This window comes from Ranitomeya imitator, chromosome 4 (assembly GCF_032444005.1).
Source record: "Ranitomeya imitator isolate aRanImi1 chromosome 4, aRanImi1.pri, whole genome shotgun sequence".
In the NCBI taxonomy this organism is placed as follows: domain Eukaryota; kingdom Metazoa; phylum Chordata; class Amphibia; order Anura; family Dendrobatidae; genus Ranitomeya; species Ranitomeya imitator.
Genome location: NC_091285.1, coordinates 464074871 through 464095663, shown reverse-complemented (window position 1 = coordinate 464095663; position 20793 = coordinate 464074871). Strand labels below are relative to the sequence as shown.

Below are 20793 nucleotides of genomic sequence, written 5' to 3'. Positions count from 1 at the left end.
ACTTGGAATTTTTTTTCCCGTTTTCTGTTACATGTCATGGTAAAATCAATGGTATCGTTCAAAAGTACATCTCGTCCCGCAAAAAATAAGCCCTCACATGGCCATATTGACGGAAAAATAAAAAAGTTATGGCTCTGGGAAGGAGGGGAGCAAAAAACGAAAATGAAAAAGCGGAAAAAGCTCCGGGGGTGAAGGGGTTAAATATTATTATTATTATTATTATTATTATTATTTATTGTTATAGCGCCATTTATTCCATGGCGCTTTACATGTGAGGAGGGGTATACATAATAAAAACAAGTACAATAATCTTAAACAATACAAGTCATAACTGGTACAGGAGGAGTGAGGACCCTGCCCGCGAAGGCTCACAATCTACAAATATGAAGTTTATAAAGGTGTATCAGCATTATCATACTGCGTTACATTTACCGGTATGTATTAATCTATTGAACATTGTGAGTGTTTCTTATAACGCTGATTTAGCTTGTCTTTTGGTACTAAGTAATTCTGCCATCTGTTGTGTAGGATATTGTCTTATTGACAGATGTAGCTAATTTATGTGTGTTCTATAGTAGCTGTTATTTTTTTATATAATATACATGCGGCATCTCACCATGGTAAAGGTTGGAGAGCAGTGGTTTTTGATGCCCATTGAAGCCATGTGCTGGCCCTGATCGTAAAGTTCGTGACTACGATGGGAGTTTAACTATTTTATGTGAGTTATTACTATGGAAATATACGGTAATAATTTTTATTTATTTTTTTTCTAAATCAACAAACAAACAGTTGTTGCTTTTGTATATTTGAAACCAAATGTTATAGAAGATTTAGAGATTCTTAATGACACACGTTATGTGACTGCCTAGTGCGTTGCAAACCTCAGAATCTGAGACGCTGCTCATGTCCCAACATCTGATGATGTGCTTTTCAAGACCATTGACTCTACATCCACTTACTCTCCACAACTGTCGTCACTTCCGCTGCCGGTACAGACCACGGAGCGGCCTGTGCTGGATCCACGGAGATCACAGCAGGTGACTATGGGAGAGTTTAAGTCCTTTTTTTAAATCCTATTTTGATTACATTTTTGTATGTACTAGAGCTCCACAATCCGAGAACTTGTAGATCTGCCGCAGATAAAAGTGATTTTTATCAAATCTACAGCAAGCAGCTTAGTAAGTGAGACATTGCTGGAATCAGGGTCTTTGCCCTACTTTATGCTGCCCTCAGACAGGCTAGCAAAAACTTTGTGTTAAATTCCCTTTAAGCACAAGTGTGAACCCAACCTTACATGGCATGCAGTGAGATCTTCTATTACTCAAAGCTTGGTCAGAGAAAAAGGAAAGCATTTTGCAATGGCTTGCTACCAAATATTGTTCTTGGCATTAGCTTGTTTCATTCTGAATTTGACCCTTACAGCCAACAAAATACTGTAACTTGCGTACCAGTGCTAAATATTTGTCTTGCATTCAGATTATAATAATATACTTCTTCATGCACCAAAGTCATGAGACCTTTTATACATCATTATGTAGAATACCGTGTATACTCCCATATAAGCTTGCCCGAGTATAAGCCGAGGCACCTAATTTTACCACAAAAAAACTGGGTTAACGTATTGATGACGGGTATGCATTGTCTCCTCATCTTTATCCTAGTATGCATGTCTCCTCATCCTAAATTGTTACACGTGGAGGAAAGACAGTTATGGCAGCTAAATAGGAAAGGGTTCTTTACAGTAAGAGCAATCAGACAGGAATGCCAACCACAAGAGCTAGTAATGGCAGTTACTATAACAACATTTAAAAAAGGTCAGGATGCTTTTTTAACAAAACATGACATTGTGAGTTATAAATAATCTAGCAGTATAAAGTATATATATAGGTTGAACTTGATGGTCCTAGGTCTTTTTTCAACCTATGTAATTATGTGAACTGTACATTAGGAAAATGCTTGAAATGTAATTCCCTATAATATTATTTTACAAGCAATTTCCCCTTTATTTTTTTTCTGTGTAAAGTGCAAGCTATAAATCCAATCTCAGGATTTAAAAAGTGCAAAACACTCCTGAAACACCTGTACGTTTAATCTGCATTTCTTATGGTGGCTAATGGAGCCCATAATGATAGGTGCCTGCATGGTAACAAGTGCAGTTATTTGCCTCTATAAGGAAGTGAATTACCAATGATGAAAGGGTTATTGATTGGGCCTGTCATCAGTAATAGCCCCTGCAGTAACCATGACAACTGTTATGAGGTCATAAACAAGTGTGATAAGGAAGATTCCATAATAGAAGGCTGCGCTGCCACGATCAGCGCCATTACTGATGCGCCTGAGGACGTTGAGCTTGACCACCCCACGTAATGTGCCGACCTTGGTGAAATTTGGAGGTTCTAGCAGGGAAAGGGGTTGTCTGCTTTAGACACCCCCAGGGCATGGGAAGGTAACCGATGGGGGTCCCCAGAACAGGATCCCGTTCTGTTACCCTCTACAAAGAGCTGCTCTCCTTTGGGAGTTCATGGAAGCACCTTTGACTTTAATGGGTGATAAATTGGGATGGGAGAAAGGGGAGGGGGTATTTCTCCTATTAGGGGTTATCCATTATGAACAATCCCTGTAACCAAAAGTCTAAATTTATGAGAGGTGGACCTGGATCTGTAAGGAAGAAATGGTTCATCCATCTGAGCAATCAGATCACTAAATTGGGTCTAACAACCAGTGTGGTGACCGATATCGCAGCCAGATCTCTCCCACATCCGGTTTATCACATTTATAGTCTATATTTGTTGTTCTCTGTAAATCTGGTAAAATGTACAAATGTTAAAACTTGTTACATCTGTTAAATATCGGCACTCTCTAAGCCCAAGGGAAGGGCGATCCTCCAGCCATGGTTTCCTAGAGGTTTCCACCATGGGGTTTTTCCTCTCCTGAGTGCTGGAGGGTTACTCGTGGTAAGTCGGGGGTTGTGTCATTTTTGGTGTCATGTGAATATAAATAAAATTGAGAACGTTTGACACCTAATTGCAATGCTTTGTGTATTTATTTTGTGTGCATCTGTGTGATTTATTTTATTTGGGAGTCGGGGTCTGTCACTGTGTCATAGGGCTGGACATCTGCCAGCCACAGTTTAGCCCCAGGTGTTGCTCCTTCTCTGCTGAATATCATGGTGCAGAGAACACAAGCAAGTGTGCACTCATCATTGGAATAAGGACTTAAAGTATATTACAGCAGGATTACAAGCAGCTTCCTCGCCTCATTCACAAAAGTGAGTATTTTGGCCAGTAATTTACATCAGTATTTGTCAGCTTAAAAAAACAGACAGGAGCAAACACTGAGAAAAATAACTGAATGACTTTCACCTCTTCTGTGTTTTGGATCCACTCCTGAAGTCTGTTAACAAATATTGATGCCAAATATCACCTTGTAAAAGTGCTGTAAATCCTTACTGACTTCATAATTACATAGATGACAGCGCTGCAGTCGGTAACTTAGCTCAGTGACTCTGCTTGAGTTGACATTATAAGCTGCTGAGTTCACTAATTGTCTGCAGCGCTGTCGATGTGAAGTCAGCGCTGCAGACAATAACAGATACCATGGGTGGCACCAGAGATTCAGCCCTGGAGCAGGGGAAAGTGTGTAAAGTACAAGAGAACAGATTTCACTTTCTGAATACCCTTCATAAAAACCGACGCATTTCGAACCCGGACTAAGAATGTTGTAATGTTTGAAACGCGTTGGTTCTTATAGAAACCGTTCACTTCATCCTTTTGCAAAGCTTGTATATTTTTTTCACTTTTTTAATGGATTAAATTAAAATATTATATTTTGGATGATGGATCCTTTACCGTTCTTGGACTTGTTTACTTTTTTAATACTACAAAAATTGAGGTGTATTGAATTTTTTAAATCTTGCGAATTATATGTTTTATTTACGGGATTTCCCCGTACACTTTAATGAGATGCCGAATATTCGCATATAAAAAATTCCTATGGGTTTTTATTACATTTCAGCAGCAAAAAAATGGATGTAATCCACATGCACACATAACATTATCAATAAAGCATTATCAAAGCTCACAGCAAACGGGAAGTTTACAAAGCAAAGTAATTTTAATTAAAAAATTATATTCAAAAAGCGGAAAAATGCAATAAAAACATGTAAAAAAACACTCAAAAGGCAACAAAGAAACACAAATAACCTAATCTAGCAAGTTGAAAAATGAAATTCTGCAGGAAATCTACAGCGTCAAAATCTCACCAAATACTCGTCGTAGAAACATAGCCTGAGAGGGTAATTTCACTGATTGTGAGACGGGAGATAAGAGATAAGAGACAAGATAAGAGACAAACTCACGTTTGACACTTTTAGCTATTTTTTGTTTTAATTATTATTATTTTTTTTTTTTTCATAAATCACTTTAGTAAACTCAAAGTAGATGTCCCTGCAAAAGCATTATGGGGACTAAACTTGGCAAACCTCCGACTCACAAAGAGTCATCCTACAGCGCTCAGGAGAGGAAAAAACCCCTATGGAGGAAACCTCTAGGGAACCATGGCTGCAGATTTGCCCTTCGCTTGGGCTTAGAGGTTACTCCTAATGTTAACTCTTTATAGCCATGATAAAATTGGACATGGTACAAGATATACAATAGCTAATTAAACAAATACAATAAAGCATTCACTAATATACAAGTAATGGTTAAAGAAAACATTTTAAGACAGTGATTACAACAGGGTGAGAGATGGTTTATCTGGTGAGAGAAAAGGGGAAATGGATAAACAGTTACCTCCTTTATATAAGCCCCACCCTCCTCAGTGACATACTAGGCACAGATATACTGTGTTCCTTCCTCTTTGGCCAGGTTCACACGTTGCAGTTTTTACCACAGATCTGCGGCCTTTTTGACGCTGCGGATCTGCAGCAGTTTCCCATGCGGTTTACAGTACCATGTAAACCTATGGAAAACCAAATCCGCAGTGCACATGCTGCGGAAAAAAATGTGCGGAAATGCAGCATTGTTTTTTCCGCAGCATGTCAATTCTTTGTGCGGATCTGCAGCATTTCTGCACCCATTGATTTGCAGTGAGTCGGGCACATCCGCAGCAAAACCGCAGATGTAAAAAAGATCTGCGGTTTAGCTGCGGGTGAAAATGCTGCAGATCGGGAGGGGGGAGTGTGTGAGCGGAGACTTTGCGTGTCTGTGTGTGTGGGCCTCTCGGGGGTCTGTTCGGGAGTCTGTTCAGGCTGCCGGGGGTCTGTGTGGGTGTGTGCAGGCATCGTCTGATGGAACTACAAGTCCCATCGGGCTATGCCTGCTACAATGACATTGATTGACACATTAGCCAATGATGAGACAGTAGTAATCCTATCATCCAGCTAATGTGTTGAGTGTTAAAGAAAAAAAAAATACAAACATACAACATATAACAGAACATATAACATAACAGAACATACAGCATATAAAAGAACATTTCAACACAGAACCAATTAAGGAACAAGGAGCGTATATATATATATATATAATCACTGAAGTTTATTCAAAAATATACCGTATATACTCGAGTTGAAGCCGAGATTTTCAGCCCATTTTTGGGGGCTGAAAGTCCCCCTCTCGGCTTATGCTCGAGTCATACCCGGCAGGGGAGGGGGAGCGGGGGATGTCTAATTATACTCACCTACTCCTGGCACGGTCCCTGCAGGTCTCTGCTTCCTGGCGCCCCAACTTCTTTCTGTACAGAGTGGTCACATGGTACCGCTCATTACAGTAATGAATATGCTGCTCCACCTCCCATGGTGGTGGAGCCGCATATTCATTACTGTAATGAGCGGTAATGGTGACCACTCAGTACAGGAAGAAGCTGCAGCACCAGGAAACAGGGACCTGCAGGGACCGCGCCAGGAGCAGGTGAGTATAACGGGGAGGGGAGCGCTGCGCGATATTCACCTGCTCTTCGTTCCAGGCGTTGCTCCGTCTTCAGCGTCTTCTGCAGTGATGCTCAGGTCAGAGGGCGCAATGACGTGGATAGTGCGCGCCCTCTGCCTGAACGTCCGTGCAGAAGACGCTAAAGACGGAGCGGCAGCGGAACGAACTCAGGTGAATATTGAAAGTGTCGGGGGCCTGAGAGGTGAGTATGTGATTATTATTCTTTTTTTTTTCTATCGCAGCAAAACCAAATGGGGCAAGTGTCTGTATGGAGCATCTTATGGGGTCATAACGTTTGTGCAGCACTATATGGGGAAAGTGTCTGTATGGGGCCATAATCAAAGTTTGTGCAGCACTATATGGGGCAAGTATCTGTATGGAGACATAACGTTTGTGTAGCACTATATGGGGGCAAGTGTCTGTATGGAGCGTCTTATGGGGCCATTATTAAAATTTATGCAGGATTATATGGGGCATATTTTAATATGGAGCATCTTATGGGGCCATCATAAACTTTATGGAGCATTATATGGGGCTCCTGATTCAATATTAATATTCAAAAACACTTAACCTACTGATGTCTCAATTAATTTTACTTTTATTGGTATCTATTTTAACTTTTGACATTTACTGGTAGCTGCTGCACTTCCCACCCTAGGCTTATACTCAAGTCATTAAGTTTTCCCAGTTTTTTTTGTGGCAAAATTTAGGGAGGTCGGCTTATACTCGGGTCGGCTTATACTCGAGTATATACGGTAAAATATAAAATATTGAACAAGTATATTCTGGATGCCTCAAGCCAAGCTAGAAGATCAGCACAAGCTAATACACCAAAAGATCCTAAAGTATTCAACAATCTTCATGTGGAAAAGAGACCAAACAACCATTATGTATATTGGATTTACTCATATCACATGTATAAGGGCTTGTTTTTTTTTGCGAGAAACACGTCCGTGTCTCGCATGTGAAAACAAAGCTCTGGCGCCAGCACTGTGGAGCGGAGCGTGCAGCCGCATAGCAACACATGGAGCTGCACGCTCCGCTCCCAAGTGCCGGCGCCAGAGCTGGGTTTTCACATGCGAGATACAGACGTGTTTCTCGTAAATGGAAACAAGCCCTAATACTGGTCCTATACTGGTTGTTCTACCCATATCAAGAGTGCACCTAATTAGACTCCTTAATAAAGGGCCTAGTGCTTTTTCTATTGCCTAAGAGTGCATATTTTTAATGAATACCTGGATAACGTGTCCGCTCGGCTGTGTCTCACCCCGACACGTGTTTCGCCTATCCTTCTTCCGGGGGCATAAAAAATGCATACATCATGCCTCCCATCATTTAGAATGCATTTTTGTGCACATGAAGCGTTTTGTTCCGCGAAAAAAGTATTGCGGTAAAAAACGCAGCATGTTCATTAATTTTGCGGATTTTTTGCGGATTTCCCACTATATCATTGCATTGGGAAATCTCCGGAAAAAAAAACGCGAAAATAAACGCATGCGGATTTCTTGCAGAAAATGTCCGGTTTTGCTCAGGAAATTTCTGCAAGAAATCCTGAAAGTGTGCACATAGCCTAATACAGTCTTCCGCTCAGCCATATGTTTGACATTTGGTAATTTTACATTTCAGAACGGTTTCTGACCTTTATCTTCTTTACAACTTTAGGTCTCAGAAGACATGGCACACAGATTAAGCCCACCCAGCGTTTTTGGCCGACTTAACTAATCTGCATTTTTAATTGGTCTACAAGGTGAATATAAAAATGGGCAGCAACACTTCATGCTTCATGTCATAAATATGATTATGAATGTTTTCAACTTTTCCGTCAATTGCTGAACATGTGTTCTGTATGCTGTGGCTGAAAGGGAAACAAAATGCTGTTTATTTTAACGTGTGACCTTCCTGGCCTCTTAAAGAGCTCATTGTCTGAGGGTTCTTGTGGGGCGGACAGATTGGCACCAGTTTACCAAATGTTGAAAAGAGCTCTGCAAGCCTATTCATGTACTTAACTGGGCTAGAATAATAGGTATGTATGAAAAGACTGTTAAAGACCCGGAGAGGCGCTGAATAGATCGACCTCAGTAGATCGACCTCAGTAGAAAGATTTAGCATATTATAGGTGTCTTTGGATATTTTGATTTGACATCATGTGATACAAAAAAACCTACAAAAATAATTTCCAGTTTCCAGTAGCAAACAGAGTATGAGGTACACACTGTGTATATCCGTATGTGTGCATATATACAGTGGAAAGTAAAAGTTTGGGCACCCCTGGTCAAAACTAATATTATTGTGTTCAGTTAAGCAAGTTGAAACTGAAATCATCTCTAAAAGGACGAAAGTTAAAGATCAGACATTTCCTTTGAATTTTAGCCAAAAAAATATATTTTCTTTTTAACTTTAAAAACTCCAAAAAGGAAAATGGGGCGATGCAATTTTGGGCACCTTTTGGAGATTTGTGTGTTCAGATAAATTTGACCGAGGATTCAGAGTTTAATCAGCCTGTTAGGGTAATGGCTTGTTCAAGATCATCGTTAGGAAAGGACAAGTGATGCAAGTGTCCCAGCTTCATAAAAACCCAACCTCCTCTAACCTTGTGCTAAAAAAAACAGCAGCCGTGTATTCTTCTAAACGGCTGCCTAGCACTGTTTTTCCATCTACAAAGAAAGGAGAGGTGTGTGATTTTTATCGTTGGTACACTGTGAGAGTGTAAAAAAACAAAAAATCCAGAAAGTCACATTGTATGATTTTTACATATTGAACTTGCATTTTATTGCATGAAAGAAGTATTCGATGCAGTAGAAAAACAGAACTTATTATTTGTTACAGAAACATTTATTTGCAATTACAGAGGACAGACGTTTCCTGTAGTTCTTGACCAAGTTTGCACACACTGCAGAAGGGATAATGGCCCGCTTCTCTATACAGATCTCCAGATGTTTCAGGTTTTGGGGCTATCACTGGGCAATATTGAGTTTCAACTCCAAAGATTTTCTATTGAGTTCAGGTCTGAAGACTGGCTAGGCCACTACAGGACCTTGAAATGCTTCAAACAGAGCCACTCCTTAAGTTCCCTGGCTGTGTGTTTTGCTGGAAGACCAAGCCATGACGCATCTTCAATTGTCTTATGGCGGAAAGGAGGTTGTTGGCCAAAATTGTACGATACATGACCCTATCCATCCTCACCTCAATATGATGCAGACATCCTGTTCCCTTTGCAGAAAAGCACCCCGAACGTTTGATGTCCCACCCCCCACCATTCTTCACGGTTTAGATGGTGTTCTTGGGGTTGTACTCATCCTCCTTCTTCCTCCAAACACTGCGAGTGGAGCCGATACCAGAAAGTTCTATTTTGGTCTCATCTGACCACATGACCTTCTCCTATACCTCCTCTGGATCATCCAGATGGTCATTGGGGAACTTCAATTGGGCGTGGACATGTGCTGGCGTCAGCAAGGGGACCTTGTGTGCCCTGCAGGATTTTAGTTCTAGGCTGATTCCTGACCTTTCTCAGAATCATCCTTGCTCCATAAGGTGAGAACTTGCATGGAGCCCCAGACCAAGTAAGATTGATAGTCCTCTTTTGTTGCTTCCATTTGCTAATAATTATGTCAACAGCTGTTGCCTTCTAACCAAGCTGCTTGGCCATTGTCCTGTAGCCCATCAGTGCTTTGTATTAGGTCTACAATTTTGTCCCTGGTGTCCTTAGGAAGCTTTTTGGTCTTGATCATGGTGGAGAGGTTGCAGTGTGATTGGTGCGTGGACAGGTGTCTTTTATACAGGTAATGAGTTCAAGCTGGTGCAGTCAATACAGCTAACGAGTGCAAATTAGGAGGTCTTCTTAAAGGACAGCTAACAGGTCTTTGAGAGCCAGAATTCGTATTCAAATACTTATTTCATGCAATAAAATGCAACTTAATTATTTAAAAATCATACAATGTAATTTTCTGTTTTTTTCTGTTTTTTTTTTTTTTTTTTTTTAAAGATTCTTTCTCTGAGTTGAAGTGTACATAGGATAAAAAATACAGACCTCTCCATTCTTTGTAGTTAGGAAAGCTTGCAAAATCTACAGTGTATCCAATACTTATTTTCCCCACTGTGTGTGTATATATGTATGTATATTGTACATAATATAATTTATAATATGAGAAGGAGAGCGAGCAAGTACTGTGCATCTGTATTAGGCAGGTGCAAAAAAATTCTAGAGAGTAAGAATACTTTCAAGAATAGAAGTGTAAATTTATTTTTTATCAACTAACAAAATGCAAAGTGTATGAAAAGAAATTAGATCAAATCAATATTTGGTGTGTCCACTCTGCCATCAAAACAGCACCAATTCTTCTAGGTACAATTGCACAACATTTTTGAAGTATATCATCAGAGGGTTTGTTCCAAACACCTTGGAGAACTAACAAAAGCAGGGGCGGATATACCGCATGTGCAGCCAATGGGGCTGCATCGGGGCACGGAGGTTGAGGGGGGCTCCTGCAGGACAGCTAATACTGAGGGTAATCTGGTTTGTTTATCTGGCCCCAGGGCTCTGGGGGGGCCCCTGGCCAGATTGCCCTCATGTGCGACGGGCAGGGAGAGATCCTGCAGCTCCGCTGCCTACAAGAGAAAATGGCAGTGAAGCAGAGCTGCAGCAATCCGTCCTGCTTCCTGCCCGTGCTTCCTGTCTCACACAGCAGTCAGCAGCGCAGCTGGATGACATTATCATTCAGCACCGCGCTGTGCCAGAGAGAGGAGGCTGCCGGCGATGGTGATGCTGCGGGACAGTGCGGAGAGGTGAGAAGTGGGTGTATGATGATGATGAGTGGTGGTGTGTGTGCGTGCGTGCGTAGTGCTGTGGGGGAACGTGCAGAGAGGTGAATGGTGCTGTGTGTGACTGTGTGTAGTTGGAGGAGAGGGCAATAATGGAGGTGATGGAGAGAAGGCAATGATGGGGAAGAAAGAAATGATTGAGGTAGTGGAAAGGACAATGATGGGGGTTGTTGAAAGGGCACTAATGGGGGTGGTGAGGAGGAGGAAATGATGGAAGTGGTAGAATGGGCAATGATGGAGGTGGTGGGGGAGAAGGCAATAATAGAGGTGGTGAAGAGGGCAATGATGGGAGTGGTGGAGAAGACAGTTATGGGATGCGAGGGGAGGAGGACAATGAGGGTGTGGGGGGATTGGGATGGGAGGAAGGGGGTTTATAATGGATTTAGGAGCGGGAGGTAATGTCTTAGTATATAGTGTACTGACTTATACATATCACAGCCCCTTAGTATATAGTGTATTCATTTATTATGTATAGCACAGTCCCTTAGTATATAGTGTATTCACTTGTTATGTCTAACACAGTCCCTTAGTATATAGCGTACTTATTATGCATAACACCATGCTTAGTTACATAGTTTCCGCTTTTGTTATGTATGACAACTTCCCTTATTGCATACCTCTCTATCAAACACACTAATAGGAGGGCACTATCAAATTTATTTGATGTGGGATCCACCCGCAGCATGTCATGGAAACTAGCCAATTAATGAACAAGAAAAAGAGGACATGCAAATCAGCAAGGATCACCAAAAGACATTAACAAATTTTATTGGTATATACAAAAACCTCATACAAAAGTTAAAAGCATTTAAAACACAAATACAAAAACCATCCTCTCTAGTTATATATAATGCCGTCCCTTATTATATAGCTTCCTCTGCTGTTATGTACAGTGCTGTCTCTTACATACTGAGTGTAGTCTTATTTTTGTTATTCACAGCATAGTGAATAACATAGACCCCTCTCTTGTTAGATATAAAATGACTGCTGATGGAGGAGGCGGTGACCAGACGACCAGTCTATCAGCTCCTCCATTAGGCTAGTTTCACACTAGCGTTTATCCGGGCTGCGGAGGGATGCGGACTTCCTCTGTGAAGCCCCGCCCACTGCCGCACCTCTTCGTTCAGCTCCGCCTACGGCTGCATGCGACGTGCGCACCCTATCTAACATTGGGTACATAGGCCATGCCACTGTATGCGGATGCCGCCGCATGCGTCATTTTGATGGTGCGGCATCTGCACGAAAACACAACATATGCTGTACATAACAAAAGAAGGCACTGTATAATAAGGGATGGCAATATACAAAATAAAGGAGACTTTGTAATATATATACACATATATGTATATACGTGTGTATGTATGTATGTGTGTGTGTATGTATATATGTATATATGTATATATATATATACTATATAAAGCTGAATGTGTGTGTGTGTATGTCCGGGATTGGCATCTGCACCGTCGCAGCTACAGCCACAAAATTTTGCACAGTCACACGTCTGGACCCCGAGAGCGTCATAGGCTATATTGTGAGGCGAAATTTTAACCCCGCACGTTCCAATTCACCAAACAATTTTGCCCCTATCTACATAATGGGGAAAAAGTGAAAGGAAAAGTGTTGGAAGCGTCGCAGCTACAGCCACAAAATTTTGCACAGTCACACGTCTGGACCCCGAGAGCGTCATAGGCTATGTTGTGAGGTGAAATTTTAACCCCGCCCTTTCCAATTCACCAAACAATTTTGCCCCTATCTACATAATCGGAAAAAATGAAAGGAAAAGTGTTGGAGGCAAATTGACAGCTGCCAGATGTGAACAAGGGGGACTTAAAGAATGAGAGCGATGGCGCCAAAGAGTATATACCGTACAGTTGCTAAGGTGGGGCCTCGACATGGGATACTCACCACACACGGGGATATGAACACACACAAAATGCGCCACACACTACCACGTGCTTGAACACATATTACCCTCAGCACACATTTCACCACAAATACACCAACCTCGCCACATAAAAGTCAAAACACAAAAGTCGCCACTCAAAACTCGCCACGCGCAGAACTCGCCACATGCAAAAACTAGGCTCTTGCAAAACTCGCCACAAGTGCAAAATTCTCCTCATGAAAAACTCGCCACATGCAAAACTTGCACACGCGGAAAAATTGCCACATGCACAAAAGTTGCAACACATGCAAAAGTTGCCTCACACAAAACTTGCACATACTCAAAAGGCACCACACATAATACTCGCAACGCGCAAAACTCGCCATGCGCAAAACTTGCTGCACACAACTTGCTACACTAACCTGTCACATGCAACTCGATACACAAAAAGTTGCTACACGCATGTTGCTACACAAAACTCATCTCACAAAAGTCGCTACATGCATGTCGCCACACGCAACTCAACACACACAACTTGACAAACGAAACTCGCCCTAAAACACACACAAGTCTGGTATTATCCTTCAAAAATAAAAATCTGATTAATAAGCAGACAAACTACAACAATTGCACCATATAGGAAATACGGCAGCTGTCAGTCACATGACCTGTCTATTATGTGTATGTGTGAGCTAATATATACTGGCAGGGGGAGGGCTTCCTGTTGGCTGGGGATTTATCAGGCTGCCAATTTAGCTTACAAATACTGAGGTAAAAATACTGAGCAAATAACGTGTGAACGAGGTCTAATACAGGAGGAGATGACACTAGGGGGACTAGGGGGACTTGTCAGGGAGTCACAAAAACATTGAACTTTAGGAAGGCAAAGTTTGAACAGCTTAGAGATGCCCTTAATCTGGTAGACTGGGACAATATCCTCAGAAATGAGAATACAGATAATAAATGGGAAATGTTTAAGAACATCCTAAATAGGCAGTGTAAGCGGTTTATACCTTGTGGGAATAAAAGGACTAGAAATAGGAAAAACCCAATGTGGCTAAACAAAGAAGTAAGACAGGCAATTAACAGTAAAAAGAAAGCATTTGCACTACTAAAGCAGGATGGCACCATTGAAGCTCTAAAAAACTATAGGGAGAAAAATACTTTATCTAAAAAACTAATTAAAGCTGCCAAAAAGGAAACAGAGAAGCACATTGCTAAGGAGAGTAAAACTAATCCCAAACTGTTCTTCAACTATATCAATAGTAAAAGAATAAAAACTGAAAATGTAGGCCCCTTAAAAAATAGTGAGGAAAGAATGGTTGTAGATGACGAGGAAAAAGCTAACATATTAAACACCTTCTTCTCCACGGTATTCACGGTGGAAAATGAAATGCTAGGTGAAATCCCAAGAAACAATGAAAACCCTATATTAAGGGTCACCAATCTAACCCAAGAAGAGGTGCGAAACCGGCTAAATAAGATTAAAATAGATAAATCTCCGGGTCCGGATGGCATACACCCACGAGTACTAAGGGAACTAAGTAATGTAATAGATAAACCATTATTTCTTATTTTTAGGGACTCTATAGCGACAGGGTCTGTTCCGCAGGACTGGCGCATAGCAAATGTGGTGCCAATATTCAAAAAGGGCTCTAAAAGTGAACCTGGAAATTATAGGCCAGTAAGTCTAACCTCTATTGTTGGTAAAATATTTGAAGGGTTTCTGAGGGATGTTATTCTGGATTATCTCAATGAGAATAACTGTTTAACTCCATATCAGCATGGGTTTATGAGAAATCGCTCCTGTCAAACCAATCTAATCAGTTTTTATGAAGAGGTAAGCTATAGGCTGGACCACGGTGAGTCATTGGACGTGGTATATCTCGATTTTTCCAAAGCGTTTGATATCGTGCCGCACAAGAGGTTGGTACACAAAATGAGAATGCTTGGTCTGGGGGAAAATGTGTGTAAATGGTTTATAACTGGCTTAGTGATAGAAAGCAGAGGGTGGTTATAAATGGTATAGTCTCTAACTGGGTCGCTGTGACCAGTGGGGTACCGCAGGGGTCAGTATTGGGACCTGTTCTCTTCAACATATTCATTAATGATCTGGTAGAAGGTTTACACAGTAAAATATCGATATTTGCAGATGATACAAAACTATGTAAAGCAGTTAATACAAGAGAAGATAGTATTCTGCTACAGATGGATCTGGATAAGTTGGAAACTTGGGCTGAAAGGTGGCAGATGAGGTTTAACAATGATAAATGTAAGGTTATACACATGGGAAGAAGGAATCAATATCACCATTACACACTGAACGGGAAACCACTGGGTAAATCTGACAGGGAGAAGGACTTGGGGATCCTAGTTAATGATAAACTTACCTGGAGCAGCCAGTGCCAGGCAGCAGCTGCCAAGGCAAACAGGATCATGGGGTGCATTAAAAGAGGTCTGGATACACATGATGAGAGCATTATACTGCCTCTGTACAAATCCCTAGTTAGACCGCACATGGAGTACTGTGTCCAGTTTTGGGCACCGGTGCTCAGGAAGGATATAATGGAACTAGAGAGAGTACAAAGGAGGGCAACAAAATTAATAAAGGGGATGGGAGAACTACAATACCCAGATAGATTAGCGAAATTAGGATTATTTAGTCTAGAAAAAAGACGACTGAGGGGCGATCTAATAACCATGTATAAGTATATAAGGGGACAATACAAATATCTCGCTGAGGATCTGTTTATACCAAGGAAGGTGACGGGCACAAGGGGGCATTCTTTGCGTCTGGAGGAGAGAAGGTTTTTCCACCAACATAGAAGAGGATTCTTTACTGTTAGGGCAGTGAGAATCTGGAATTGCTTGCCTGAGGAGGTGGTGATGGCGAACTCAGTCGAGGGGTTCAAGAGAGGCCTGGATGTCTTCCTGGAGCAGAACAATATTGTATCATACAATTATTAGGTTCTGTAAAAGGACGTAGATCTGGGGATTTATTATGACGGAATATAGGCTGAACTGGATGGACAAATGTCTTTTTTCGGCCTTACTAACTATGTTACTATGTTACTATGACACACAGGTATATACTATATACAGGGGAGATGACACACAGATATATACTATATACAGGAGAGATGACACACAGGTATATACTATATAGAGGAGGAGATGACATATAGGTACATGTATATACAGGAGGAGATGACATACAGGTATATACTATATACAGGAGGAGATGACATACAGGTATATGCTATATATAGAAGATGACATGCAGGTATATACTATATGCAGGAGGAGATGACACTCAGATATATACTATATACAGGGGAGATGACACACAGGTATATACTATATACAGGAGGAGATGACATACAGGTATATGCTATATATAGAAGATGACATGCAGGTATATACTATATGCAGGAGGAGATGACACTCAGATATATACTATATACAGGGGAAATGACACACAGGTATATACTATATACAGGAGGAGATGACATACAGGTATATACTATATATAGAAGGAGATGACATTCAGGTATATACTATATATAGGGGAGATGACACACAGCAGGTATATACTATATACAGGGGAGATGACATACAGCTATATACTATATACAGGAGAAGATGACACACAGGTATATACTATATACAGGAGAAGATGACACACAGGTATATACTATATAGAGGAGGAGATGACACACAGATATATACTGTATTCAGAAGAGATGACACACAGGTATATACTATATACAGGGGAGATGACACAGAGATATATACTATATTCAGGAGAGATGACACACAGGTATATACTATATAGAGGAGGAGATGACATACAGGTACATATATATACAGGAGGAGATGACATACAGGTATATACTATATACAGGAGGAGATGACATACAGGTATATGCTATATATAGAAGATGACATGCAGGTATATACTATACACAGGAGGAGATGACACACAGATATATACTATCTACAGGGGAGATGACACACAAGTATATACTATATACAGGAGGAGATGACATTCAGGTATATACTATATATAGGGGAGATGACACACAGCAGGTATATACTATATACAGGGGAGATGACATACAGCTATATACTATATACAGGAGATGACATAACATAGTAACATAGTAACATAGTTAGTAAGGCCGAAAAAAGACATTTGTCCATCCAGTTCAGCCTATATTCCATCATAATAAATACCCAGATCTACGTCCTTCTACAGAACCTAATAATTGTATGATACAATATTGTTCTGCTCCAGGAAGACATCCAGGCCTCTCTTGAACCCCTCGACTGAGTTCTCCATCACCACCTCCTCAGGCAAGCAATTCCAGATTCTCACTGCCCTAACAGTAAAGAATCCTCTTCTATGTTGGTGGAAAAACCTTCTCTCCTCCAGACGCAAAGAATGCCCCCTTGTGCCCGTCACCTTCCTTGGTATAAACAGATCCTCAGCGAGATATTTGTATTGTCCCCTTATATACTTATACATGGTTATTAGATCGCCCCTCAGTCGTCTTTTTTCTAGACTAAATAATCCTAATTTCGCTAATCTATCTGGGTATTGTAGTTCTCCCATCCCCTTTATTAATTTTGTTGCCCTCCTTTGTACTCTCTCTAGTTCCATTATATCCTTCCTGAGCACCGGTGCCCAAAACTGGACACAGTACTCCATGTGCGGTCTAACTAGGGATTTGTACAGAGGCAGTATAATGCTCTCATCATGTGTATCCAGACCTCTTTTAATGCACCCCATGATCCTGTTTGCCTTGGCAGCTGCTGCCTGGCACTGGCTGCTCCAGGTAAGTTTATCATTAACTAGGATCCCCAAGTCCTTCTCCCTGTCAGATTTACCCAGTGGTTTCCCGTTCAGTGTGTAATGGTGATATTGATTCCCTCTTCCCATGTGTATAACCTTACATTTATCATTATTAAACCTCATCTGCCACCTTTCAGCCCAAGTTTCCAACTTATCCAGATCCATCTGTAGCAGAATACTATCTTCTCTTGTATTAACTGCTTTACATAGTTTTGTATCATCTGCAAATATCGATATTTTACTGTGTAAACCTTCTACCAGATCATTAATGAATATGTTGAAGAGAACAGGTCCCAATACTGACCCCTGCGGTACCCCACTGGTCACAGCGACCCAGTTAGAGACTATACCATTTATAACCACCCTCTGCTTTCTATCACTAAGCCAGTTACTAACCCATTTACACACATTTTCCCCCAGACCAAGCATTCTCATTTTGTGTACCAACCTCTTGTGCGGCACGGTATCAAACGCTTTGGAAAAATCGAGATATACCACGTCCAATGACTCACCGTGGTCCAGTCTATAGCTTACCTCTTCATAAAAACTGATTAGATTGGTTTGACAGGAGCGATTTCTCATAAACCCATGCTGATATGGAGTTAAACAGTTATTCTCATTGAGATAATCCAGAATAACATCCCTCAGAAACCCTTCAAATATTTTACCAACAATAGAGGTTAGACTTACTGGCCTATAATTTCCAGGTTCACTTTTAGAGCCCTTTTTGAATATTGGCACCACATTTGCTATGCGCCAGTCCTGCGGAACAGACCCTGTCGCTATAGAGTCCCTAAAAATAAGAAATAATGGTTTATCTATTACATTACTTAGTTCTCTTAGTACTCGTGGGTGTATGCCATCCGGACCCGGAGATTTATCTATTTTAATCTTATTTAGCCGGTTTCGCACCTCTTCTTGGGTTAGATTGGTGACCCTTAATATAGGGTTTTCATTGTTTCTTGGGATTTCACCTAGCATTTCATTTTCCACCGTGAATACCGTGGAGAAAAAGGTGTTTAATATGTTAGCTTTTTCCTCGTCATCTACAACCATTCTTTCCTCACTATTTTTTAAGGGGCCTACATTTTCAGTTTTTATTCTTTTACTATTGATATAGTTGAAGAACAGTTTGGGATTAGTTTTACTCTCCTTAGCAATGTGCTTCTCTGTTTCCTTTTTGGCAGCTTTAATTAGTTTTTTAGATAAAGTATTTTTCTCCCTATAGTTTTTTAGAGCTTCAATGGTGCCATCCTGCTTTAGTAGTGCAAATGCTTTCTTTTTACTGTTAATTGCCTGTCTTACTTCTTTGTTTAGCCACATTGGGTTTTTCCTATTTCTAGTCCTTTTATTCCCACAAGGTATAAACCGCTTACACTGCCTATTTAGGATGTTCTTAAACATTTCCCATTTATTATCTGTATTCTCATTTCTGAGGATATTGTCCCAGTCTACCAGATTAAGGGCATCTCTAAGCTGTTCAAACTTTGCCTTCCTAAAGTTCAATGTTTTTGTGACTCCCTGACAAGTCCCCCTAGTGAAAGACAGGTGAAACTGCACAATATTGTGGTCGCCATTTCCTAAATGCCCAACCACCTGCAGATTTGTTATTCTGTCAGGTCTATTAGATAGTATTAGGTCTAAAAGTGCTGCTCCTCTGGTTGGATTCTGCACCAATTGTGAAAGATAATTTTTCTTGGTTATTAGCAGAAACCTGTTGCCTTTATGGGTTTCACAGGTTTCTGTTTCCCAGTTAATATCAGGGTGGTTAAAGTCCCCCATAACCAGGACCTCATTATGGGTTGCAGCTTCATCTATCTGCTTTAGAAGTAGACTTTCCATGCTTTCTGTTATATTTGGGGGTTTGTAACAGACCCCAATGAGAATTTTGTTACCATTTTTCCCTCCATGAATTTCATACATACATACATTCATGTAACAGACCCCAATGAGAATTTTGTTACCATTTTTCCCTCCATGAATTTCATACATACATACAGATGTATACTATATATAAGGGAGATGACAAACATGTATATACTGAGGTGATGAGGTGAAAATGAGAGGTGTGAGGTGAAAATGAAAAGGTGTGAGTGCAAAATGAGAGGAGTGAGGAAAAATAGTGGAGTGATCAGAAAATGACAGATGTGAGGTTGAAAATGAAAGATGTGATTGGGAAAATGAGAGGCGTGATGGGAAAATAAGAGAAGTGAGGTGCTATAACTAACCACAGATATTTACTATGCCCAGGCAACGCCGGGCTCTTCAGCTAGTATATATATATATATATATATCTATAATATAACGCTGGGAGCGTCACTCTGTCCGAAGCCTCTATAGACTGCGCAAGCGCCGGCGCAGTCTGGGCCTCACAGAGCGACGCTCCCGGGAGATCGCGGTGTGCGTTCACACTGAACACACACCGCGATCTCCACCGCAGAAGCAGGGACCGCCAGGAGGGTGAGTATTTGCCTATATTCACCTGTCCCCGTTCCATCGCTGAGCGGCGCCATCTTCCCGGTCTTCGGTCTGTGGCCTTCAGTTCAGAGGGCGCGATGACGCGCTTAATGCGTGCCGGCGCCGCCCTCTGACTGAACAGTCACGGCCAGGAGACCGGGAAGATGGCGGCACTCAGCGATGGAACGCCGGACAGGTGAGTATAGTAAGTGCTGGGGGGGCCTGAGCTGGCGGCGATACCGGCACCTGACCCCCACAGCGCGCCGGTGTCCCCGCCTGCTCAGGCCCCCCAGCACTCGGCGCCGAGCGGGTCAGAGGCAGTATGGGGACGCAGGATGGAGCAGCACATAAGGATGGGGACGCAGGATGGAGCAGCACATAAGGATGGGGACGCAGGATGGAGCAGCACATAAGGATGGGGACGCAGGATGGAGCAGCACATAAGGATGGGGACGCAGGATGGAGCAGGACATAAGGATGGGGACGCAGGATGGAGCAGGACATAAGGATGGGGACGCAGGATGGAGCAGGACATAAGGATGGGGATGCAGGATGGAGCAGGACATAAGGATGGGGACGCAGGATGGAGCAGGACATAAGGATGGGGACGCAGGATGGAGCAGCACATAAGGATGGGGACGCAGGATGGAGCAGCACATAAGGATGGGGACGCAGGATGGAGCAGCACATAAGGATGGGGACGCAGGATGGAGCAGCACATAAGGATGGGGACGCAGGATGGAGCAGCACATAAGGATGGGGACGCAGGATGGAGCAGCACATAACAGTATGGGGACGCAGGATGGAGCAGCACATAACAGTATGGGGACGCAGGATGCAGCAGCACATAA

General features: G+C 41.8%; 1 protein-coding gene across 1 annotated transcript in view; it reads left to right on the top strand.

Moving 5' to 3' along the window:
- OTUD7A (OTU deubiquitinase 7A) overlaps nt 1-20793 on the top strand; it is a 353497-nt gene that overhangs the window by 128414 nt on the left and 204290 nt on the right. The window contains exon 3 of the mRNA XM_069765825.1: nt 7590-7674. The gene's annotated coding sequence lies outside the window, so the exon portion shown is untranslated. The remainder of the gene's footprint in view (nt 1-7589; nt 7675-20793) is intronic.